The following is an 8,024-nucleotide window of genomic DNA, read 5'->3' as shown; positions in this document are numbered from 1 at the left end:
GGAACCCTCATACACTGCATCTGGGAATGTAGAATGAGGCAGCTCCCTCGGAAAACAGTCTGGCAGTTACCCAAGAGCCTAAACATAGAGTGAGCATATGACCCAGCAATTACTCTCCTCGATATATATTCAAGAGAAATGAGAACAGATATTTACACAAAAATCTGTGCATGAATGTTTACAGCAGTATTATTCATAATAGCCAAAAAGTAGAAACATACAAATGTCTGTTAACTGATGAATGGATATATACATGTAGTATGTTGGCCATAAAAGGGAATGATGGATGTAGGCTACAACGTGGATGAATCTTGACATTTTGCTGAGTGAAGAAGCCAGTCACCAAGGAATACAAATTGCATGATTTGATTTATTTGAAATGTCTTGAATAGGCAAATCTAAAAGGCAGAGAGTAAATTAATGGTAGCCTAAGGCTGGAGTTCGGGTGGGAGAATGGAGGTGATGGCGACAAGGTGTGAGGTTTCTACTTAGGGTGATAAAAATGTTCTAATATTGGATGATGGTCAAACAATTCTGTGAATATATTAAAAGCCACTGAATTGTACACTATTTATTTGAGAGTGAGAGAAAGAGCACGAGTGGGGGGTCAGGCAGAGGGAGAAGGAGACTCCCTGTTGAGCAGGGAGCCTGACACAGGGCTCGATCCCGGGACCCCAAGATCATGACCTGAGCCCAAGGCAGATGCTTAACCAACTGAGCCACCCAGGTGCCCCTGAATTATACACTTTAAACGGGAGAAATGTATGGTATGGGAATTAAATCTCAATAAAGCTGTGAATAAAAAGAAAAGGCACCAAGTGCTCCAAAAGGAGGACATCATCTACATGTACCAGCCACCCCCTCATTTCTGTCCTCAGAGTCCATGCCTTTCTATTAGGGTTGGGGGCATCCCTTGTTCAGATGCTCACAGAGTTTGTAAGTTCCAGATGGGGACAGAGAGGCGGCTGGATCCCTTCTGGAGCCTCTGCCCCCTTAAAATTTCAGCTTGTGGAATATTGGGGCCTGAGGATTCTGAGGTGGAGACAGTGAACAATGGGGGGCGTGTTCAAGGGGTCTCAAGGGGGTTCCTCCAGATGGGTCATCCACCCCTGGGGCAGGAAGGCCTGGAGGAAAGGGGAATGTGCAGGGAGTCCTCATGGGAGAGAGACAGGAGGAGAGAGGAACTCCCCAGGGAGATGGAGGGACTTGGTCGCAGTGCTGACTTCCCTGTGCCAAGTGAGAGACTAGATCTTTTGGGAGGCGGGGACTGCGCCTGGGGTGGGCGTCCCACGGGAGTGGAGATCTTGTTTGCGTTGTGGGGGTGCTGGCCCAGCTGTGGGAAGAACCGGAGGGCAGGCAAGGGTGGGAGGAAAGGAGGAGGGAGTGGGGATTTGGGTTCGTGGCTGAGGCGGGCACCTCCTCTGTGCCCCTGATAAACGGTGAGAGCCTTCCGAACACCCAGTGTACCCTCAGGGCCTGGTGCTGTGTCTAGCTTGGGCATGGGTTCCGTGAAACAGTTGTTGGTTGCGTAGGTAAACGAATGAGAATGAGTGGCTTGGAGGCAAGATAATATGGTGAGACAAGCAGTCTCGAGAGCCTCACAGTCCTGGGTCTGAATCCAGATCTTCTGCAGGCTAGCTGTGTTGTATTGGACGAGAGACTGGGCTTCTCTGAGCCTCAGGGCTAAACCCACTGACCTCACAGGGGGGTTGGGAGAATACTGCTTACAAATGTGCCCAGCAAATAGAAGGTTCCTCTGTGTCTGTTGGCTGGCCTTCCATGATTCAAAGTGAAAACACCATCAAGATCTCCAAGATCCCACACTCTCATGGAATGGTAGGATTTACCTCCTAGAAACTCATTAACAGTAAAATGGGGTCTGTGATGCACCCATAGAAATAGCGTTAATGTTGCCTCGGAGGAACTCAGAGGCTGAGGGGAGAGCTGAGGTGGCTGGAAGCTTGGAGAAGAGGTGGGAGGCTGAAGAATGGGGGTGGGGGTTGGAGAGGCAGAGAAGTGGGCTGCAGGCACAGAGGCTGGGGGTCTCTGGGATTAGGATTGCAGGAGGCTGCCCAGGTTAAAACAGCATGTTTGTGTAGGGGATGGTGGTACAGTCTAATATGAGGTTGGATGGGAGACACAGGAGAGACACCAAGAAAGCTTTAGAAAGGGATGTGTCCAGGGCAGAGGCAGCTGGGGGGGCGGGGTGCTTTGGTGAACTACATATGCCATTGGAGACCTTGGGGTTCTCAAGACAGATGTTCCCAACTCCTGTTCCTTAAGCCCAAGAAGAACTTGGAGCTTTCATCTATAACAGCAGCGGCCATGACATTCGGGCACTCTTTAAAATGCATATCTAAAATGTATATTAAAGGCTCTGAGAAGTCCTGCAGCACAGAGCCTGTTCCATTTTAACTCTGCTCTTTCCAAACACATTTGGTCTCAGAATGTTTTTTTGTGATATACCTCGTGGGACCAATATTAGGACCAAAGAGCACCCATTAGAAAATGCTGTGGTAGGAGAAAATTATGTGTGTTTTGGGATCCAACAGGCCATGGTTTAATTCCTGCTCTGTGGCCCAGTTGGTGTTGGACCCTGGGCAAGTCACTTTGCTTCCCAGAGCCTCCTTTTCCTCAGAGTCATTGTGAGAATCAGTAAGAATTTGTGCGTAAATTGCACGTGGCTAGCTCTTTGGTTCTGGGGCATGCCCCTCAGTGCCAGGCCTGGCCCTGACTCTTCCCTTGAGTCAGGCTCTCTATATTACAGGTTCCACGTGGGCTGCTGAAGAGGTGCTTAGATAATGAGTTTGGTGGAACTTTGATTGGATTTCTCCTGTGGGACCACAGCAACTGATGCCCCTCCCTTGGTACCCCATTGGCCGTGGCACAACGGACAACAGAATGTACATGGAGGGAAGGATCAAGGCTCCTGGGGCCCAGCCAAGTCTTGGCATGAGCGCCACCAGCAAGAGGTCTGGTGCTGAACCCACCATGTCAGGAGTCAGCCAGGTAGGGCCCTGCACCTCATGTTCTGACCCTGTTATTCCCAGCAGGCACATTTCCCCTCCCCTGCCCAGGTTTCCTTCCCAACTACTTTAATTAAAACTCAGTTACAAGTGACATAAAACCCAATTCAAACTGGATTAGGCAGGAATGAGAATATGTCAGCTTGGGTAACGGACAGATCTACCAGTAGACTTCAGGTATGGCTGGATCAAGGTGCTAAACGAGTGTCTCTTGGCTCTGCCTTCCAACGTGCCATTCCCTGGCCCACTCTCCCTGAAAGATGGCAAGGATTTCCCTGGCCACTCCAGACTTAAATCTTCTCATCTTGCATCCTCTGGAATAGCATCCCCAACAGGAAGAGAGCCTCTTTGCAATAGTTGAAGAAAGTCTCTGGTACCACTGTCTTTGGCCCACTGTCACATGCTCATCCCTGTATTAGTCACCATGGCAGAGCAGAGTGGCCTGGATCTCTTGGTATAATGAAGCCAGAGGTGGTACTCAGTTGGCTCCACTGAACCCCACAGGCCCCACGACCACCACCACACACACACACACACACACACACACACACACACACACACACACACACTGCTGGCTTCTTTTTACCAGGATAGATGCTGGATGAGTAAAATAAGAATTCCTACTTTCTCTACTATGCACCTTCCGTGGCGTCCAGCCCCCTTTATAACCCTTATTCCCCTGGCAGCTGTTCCAGGCTTCCATCCATGACCCTCCCCAGCCTCCCAGCCTGCACCCTAAGCTCTTATCACACCTCTCAGCCTCTTTCCATCCATCTTTCTAAGTGCCAAGTGGCATGAACTGAAGAGCACAGAGAAGGCCTTCCTTCCCATCTAGTTTCCCCAGAGCCAAAAATGTCCCCATGAAAAAAAGGGTCAACATTCCCATGGGTAAAGTATTGCCCTCTCCCTGTAACTTCTGTTACAAATCATGGCTTCCCCTGGGGGGCAGGGAGAGCACCTGAAGGTGTGTGTGTGGCAGCGGGGAGGGGTCTTGGAAGGAGGTTGGGGAAGACATTCAGGACTTCCTCCACCTCTACCCCCGGTTTATTTTTTCAACGAACAAAGTCGTGGGTCTCAGTCCCATCACATAACCATCTGTATGACCTTGGGCAGGTCACTGCACCCCTTTGAATCCCACTGTCTTGTGTGTGTCATGGGTTCCATCCCTGGAGGCATGGGCACAGGTCCTGCCTCCTGGGGTAGGTGACCTCAGTGTTGGCTTCCGGCACAATCTCACAGTAGAACAGTTGTCACCGATTGATCGAGCCAGGCCGTCTGGAGTCTGCTGACTCAGGTGAGGCTCGGAGCCAGCTCTAAGCCACTGGCTCAACTAGGGACTGATAGACCAAGATGGGCATCAAAACCCAGTTCCCAAGCCTGAGCTCTGAAGCAGTGGGAATTGTGGACACCTCTCTTGGATCTTCTCAGGGCCTTGATGTCCCCCAGGGGGCCCTGTGGGGCTGACTTCAGGGAATCCCCTTGGCTCAGGTGCTGCTCTGGACTTCAGCTTTGTGCTAGAGCCATTAGTACTGAGTGACAGCCTCTGGGCCGGGTCAGGTCTTACACCCAGCCACGCTCTCCAGCGCACCGCCCCCGCCCCCATCTCCTCCTCCTCACCTCTCTCCCTCAGAGGCCAGGACAATGCCCAGGGAGAGGGAGGAGCCCTCCAGAATGGGTACTTGTGGCCATCCCTTGGGCCAGCGCCATGGACATCTCTGTTCCAGGTTGAGTTTCCAGATGCTGCAGGGATGGACAGTGGGAAGCCGCCCTCATCAACCCCAGGAGGGCCAGAAAAGGGACCTAGACACAGGGAATCCTCAGAGGAGGGTCCTCTGGAGCTCAGGACCCAGGAGCAGACGCATCCGGCAGGACCAAGGTGAGCTGGGGACTTCTTAGAGAAGGTCCAGGAGAGAACTCTGTGAGACACCTGGGGGACAAGGATGAGGCAGGCCTCCCAGCCTAAGGCAGAGGTGCCCTTGCTTCTCTCTCAGGCAGCACAAATCACGCCACATCATTACTCGTGGAACCTCTCATCCGCACTGCCCTACTAGACCACAAGCTTCTTTGACGTGTCCTGATCAGCCTCAAATCCCTCATGCCTGGGACTGGGCCTGGCACATAGTAGATGCTCAGTAAATATGTATTCACTGAATCAGTGGAAGAATGAACAAAAGAGAGGCAGAAGCACACATTTACATGGCATTATGGTGACTGTTTTCTAAATGTTGTAGATTTTTAAACTTGTCTACAGTGAGTGTAATCTTTTTTATTGATTGATTTTTATTGAGCGATAGTAAAGTTTATTGAGCAATAGTACAAAGCTTCCAAAGAGGGAGAGGGCCCGAGAGCATTGCCCTAATCTTTTTTATTTTTTTTAAGATTTTTTTTTTTTTTAAGTAATCTCTATGTCCAGCCTGGGGCTCAAACTCATAACCCCGAGATCAAGAGTCACATGCTCCACCGACTGAGCCACCCAGGTGCCCCTAAATAATTAGGCAAAGTTTTATGCAAGTTTTTTTCTCTGTCCACGATAGAAGAGTGATAAAGTCGAGTATGTTTATATATAAAATATGGAATTTTAGGGGTCCCTGGCCGGCTTATACTTTCACTTAAAAAGCATGTTTATTTAAGTGTTTCGGCAGGGAAAAATTTAGGTTATAATGATCATCGAAAAAGCATTGCAAAACTACCTATGAAATATGATTGTACTATGTAAAATTGGGCAATTATTTGAAGATAGTAATGAAATAAATCTCCACGACAAATACATATGCACACGCATAGGAAGAAGCCTGGCGGAAGTATCCCAGAACATGAAAGTGAGATCCGACTGACACAGATTCAAATCCTGAGCTGTCTCCTGCAGCCTTATGACCCTAGGCTCAAGTCTTCAGTCTCAACTTCCACACAGCCCAGTTCTCTCTGATTTTTTTTTTAAGATTTATTTATTTGAGAGCGACAGAGAGCAGGGGGAGGGGCAGAGGAAGAGAATCTTAAGCCGACTCCTTGCTGAACTCGGAGCCTGACATGGGGGGCTCGATCCCATGACCCTGAGATCATGACTTGAGCCGAAACCAAGAATCGAACACTTAACCGACTAAGCCACCCAGGTACCCTCATCTGCATGATTTTTAAGATGATGTAGCTATAGCCTTAAAAAGCAATCCCAAGCCGACTCTGTGCTGAGAATGGAGCCTGATCTCAGGACCCTGAGATCATGACCTGAGCTGAACCAAGAGTCAGATGCTTGACTGAGCCACCCAGGTACTCCCAAGATTGATTTTTTATTTTTTTAAAAGATTTTATTTATTTATGTGAGAGAGAGAGAATGATAGAGAGAGAGAGAACATGAAAGGGGGGAGGGTCAGAGGGAGAAGCAGACTCCCCGCTGAGCAGGGAGCCCAATGTGGGACTGGATCCTGGGACTCCAGGATCATGACCTGAGCTGAAAGCAGTCGCTTAACCAACTGAGCCACCCAGGCGCCCTCCAAGATTTATTTTTAAGTCATCTCTACACCCAACATGGGGCTCGAACTCACAACCCTGAGATCAAGAGTCACATGCTCTACCAACCAAGCCAGCCAGGTGCTCCTGATTTTTCATTTTTTCCTAAACAACAACAACAACAATAGTACTACTAATAATAAAATCCTAACTCCCCTAAACATTGACATCAAAGTGTTTGGGATTTGGGGAATTCACGTCAGTCCTTCATTCATCCTCTCCAGCATTAAGTATGCACCCATGGCATGTGCCTAGTTCTGCACAGATGCTCTGAGAACCACATAGGAACCTAAGAATATAAAACTGTGGGCCAATCCGGGAGCTGAGGTTTCGCTTTGTTGTTCTCCCCAGGAAGAAGCAGTCAACTCCGGCCCCCCAGGAAGGGCCCAGGGAGCTGCAAGCAGGCCGGAGTCCAGCCAAGTCAGGAAGTGAGCTGGGGGTGCTGACTTCCAGGGTCCCTGCAGCACATGAAGGGAAAGAGACCGAGGACCAGCAGGGGAGACAGCAGAACCCAGGGATGGCGAAGGGTCAGGCCCTCCAGAGCCACCAGGTAATGTCCGTGGGGGTGCGGCAGGAGGGTACAGAATGACTGCCCCACAGGGGAGACGAAGGAGCTCCCCCCTCCGTGCCCCCCATTTCGGTACAGGTGTGTCTACTTCTCTCCGTGCCCTGGAGATGTCAAGTGTCCAGTCTGTGGGCCACTGGGATATTCTAGATTTTTTTTTTTTTTTTATTCATTTGAGACACAGAGATAGAGAGAGAGAGCATGAGCAGGGGGAGAGGCAGAAGGAGAGGGAGAAGCAGGCTCCCTGCTGAGCCAGGAGGCTGACGCGGGGCTTGATCCCAGGACCCTGGGATCATGACCCAAGCCAAAGGCAGACGCTTAACCATCTGAGCCACCCAGATGCCCCTCTGGATGTTCTTGATTGCAAGACTTTGCAACCTGTTACCAGAGTGGCCCCACAGTGTGTCAACGGATGCTGGAGGCGGGGAGGAGTTGAGGGGTTCTATGTACAATAAAAATGGGGACGTGCTGGATTTAACAAAGCTCAACGGTTTTCTTTATGCTAGGATATCCTCGAAGCTGTTTCTTAGTTGCTGAGATTTGTGGGACCTTGCAAGAGGCGGTTAGAGCTTGGTGCCTTTTTAAAGCTATCTGAGTACAAAATACCTTTTATTTTCGTTTTAGGATTAATTTTTTTAAAGCTTCAGTGAGGTATGGGGCACCTGGGTGGCTCAGTCAGTTAGGTGTACAGCTCTTGGTTTCAGCTCAGGTCATGATCTCAGGGTCCTGGGATCAAGCCCTGCATTGGGCTCCACACTCCGAGCAGAGTCCGCTTGTCCCTCTCCCTCCCCCTCTGCTCCTCCTCCTGCTTGTGCGCGCTCTCTCTCAAATAAATGAAATCTTTTTTTTTTTAAAGATTTTATTTATTTATTTGAGAGAGAGAGAATGAGAGAGAGCACATGAGAAGGAGGAGGGTCAGAGGGAGAAGC

The sequence above is a fragment of the Leptonychotes weddellii genome, chromosome 4 (assembly GCF_054177405.1).
Source record: "Leptonychotes weddellii isolate Sample4059 chromosome 4, ASM5417740v2, whole genome shotgun sequence".
NCBI classification, from domain to species: domain Eukaryota; kingdom Metazoa; phylum Chordata; class Mammalia; order Carnivora; family Phocidae; genus Leptonychotes; species Leptonychotes weddellii.
Note: the sequence above shows the minus strand (reverse complement) of the source record.